The sequence below is a fragment of the Psammomys obesus genome, unplaced genomic scaffold, assembly GCF_907164565.1.
Source record: "Psammomys obesus unplaced genomic scaffold, mPsaObe1.curated_primary_1811, whole genome shotgun sequence".
NCBI classification, from domain to species: domain Eukaryota; kingdom Metazoa; phylum Chordata; class Mammalia; order Rodentia; family Muridae; genus Psammomys; species Psammomys obesus.
The window spans coordinates 28640429-28642956 of record NW_026592118.1 but is presented as its reverse complement, the minus strand read 5'-3'; positions in this window follow the sequence as shown (position 1 = coordinate 28642956).

Below are 2528 nucleotides of genomic sequence, written 5' to 3'. Positions count from 1 at the left end.
AAGAAGAAGAAGAAGAAGAAGAAGAAGAAGAAGAAGAAGAAGAAGAAGAAGTATGGATTTCCTTATTAAGGGAAATCTTGAATAAAATTGTTCCTGAAACAGATTTAGTGGCTTTGGGCCCACAGCAACTAAACAAAAATAACCTCACCTCTACATAGACACCTGTACCTCCGCAGAGTGTTTTCCTGACAAGACTGGGCAAGCTCAGACTGACAGAGCTGAAACCTTCTCCAAGAAGAACGAGATGAGTCACCAGGCCTAGGGCTTGCTGGCCTGTGACTGCTGGGAAATCAGGCTTTTGTCCTTGACTCTTAGTTGAATATCATTCCATAGCCCAGAAATGGTTAACATCCAGAATTGGGCTCTTGTCAAGACGTACTTGGGAGGCAAAGTTATTTTGTCTTTCATGTCATTTAGGAAACAGATTGCTGACAGAGGTATAAAGCCCCAGTTCTTAAACTCAAAGTTCATACATTAGACGGAGTTATCTAGCAAGTTCATGTTCTACCAAAAACGTAAAATTAAAAAGAGAAGCGTTTATTGGAAAATTAACAGTTTGTGCTAGCAGGAGCCTGCAGTCTACTAAAATACCTCAGCTTGCAGGCAGAAGGGCATAATATAATAACCCTTGAGATGCCAGCAGTGGAAATGCTAGCACAGGGGAATTAGGGCATTCTCAGAGTTCTGAGGTTTTAGAACCAATTTCGATGTGGAAATTTGAACCTGACAGCCTTGTTTTTTTTTTTTTCTCATTTCCCTAGTACATGGGAGTTGGTATAGACAAGAAATCTGTACTCACTTTCACACACCCCTAAACATCTCTCCCCTCTACAAGGGGCTGTCCTGGTTGTTCTGGCTACTGTACACTGGAACTGTTAGAGGCCACACACAGTTCTGGCTGCCCTTTCCCTGCTTCTATGGTCAGTCACAACTTGTCCTGGTTATTATTATTATTGTCAACTTGACACAAGATAGAGTTATCTGGGAAGAGGGAGCTCAACTATGAAAGTGCCTCCATCAGCTTACCTGTAAGCAAATCTGTAGGGTATTTGCTTGATGTGGCATGGCCGAGCTTCCTGGAAGCAGTGCAGCTTCCTTCCACCCCCTTACAAGTGGTCCTTGGTTGTATAAGACAGCAGGCTGAGCAAGCCGTGAGGAACAAGCTGGTTTTCCTCTGAGGTCTCTGCATCAATTCCTGCCTCAAGATTCCTGTCTTGAGGTCCTTCCCTGACTTCCCTTGTTGATGACGTGTGACCTGAAAGTTGTAAGCTGAAATAAACCCTTCCCTCCACAAGTTCCTTTCGGTCATGGTGTTTTATCACAGCAGTAGAAACCAAACTAAGGTGCAACCCTTCAACATCCGCTGCTTCCCAGAGCTACTATCTCCTGCCTCTGTCCTGCCTAAATTTAGACCTTTCCTGACTCTGATAAGCAAGCTCCTTCAGCCAGTCTTGCTATGCAAAGGCCCTACCTGTAATTCACTTAATTCACTTTCTGCCTTTCAGATGTTCCCTAGATAATGAATTAAATGACTAACTGATCAATAGAATTAATGAAAAATTTCAGTTCAGAGTGTTACTCATCATCACCAAATTCAAGTCCACAAGGCTGTTTTAAGTCTTCTATTCAGAATAAATGAAGACTCATTCCTTCCCAGGAACTTCCAGAAAGCTGTTTCAGTTCTGTATTTCCATATACTCATTTATTTATTTATTTATTTGTCTATTTGTTTATTTATTTAGCCATTCATTCATTCCTCAATCATTTAGTGTTTCAGAAACAATGTCAGACAACACATGTTCCTTCCCTGTCTTCAGAGAGTTTTCATTTTATCAAATGACCCAAGGAATCAAACAAACAACAAAATATCTGTACTAGTTGTCCACACACACATAAGTCCATTTCCATTTATATAACTTGTATGAAGTATTTTGGCTGGGAATTATAGCTAGCTCTGGATAATTTCATCAAGAAGAAGAAAAAAAAAGCATGCAAGGGAATGACATAGCCATGTCTAACAGGATCCAGGGAAGAGATAGATAAGTGCAAGAACCAAATTGGCTGAGCCTCTTTGACAGTCGTTTATGGATCTTCCTTTTGATATGCTTCATTAACATGACTTCGTTATCAACAACTCCAAATCTTACCACTAATAAGAGGCTTCATCTGTCTCACTTGAATGTAATGTCTGCCCTTGGACTAATTAATGTAAGCGATGGATAATAGTTTTAGAGGACAATCATGGTTGTCTGGGTCTGCCTCTGGGTTGAGGAGTCAAGCAGCCTCTGTAGAATTTATAATTTTATAGAAAAGGAAGAATTGTTCCAAGAGCATCTGGCCTAGTTTTGGGAAGGGCGTGGTATCAAAGAAAGTTTCACTATGTATGAGAAAGGTAACCTTGCAGCCCAAAGGAGGAAGAGGAACTAGCTATGTTAAAAGGAAACTTCAGAGAAGGAGACAGATGTCTGTGAAACCTCAGAGGCAAGAAGGGGTAAGATGAATACAAGGACTCATCAGAAGGCTGATTA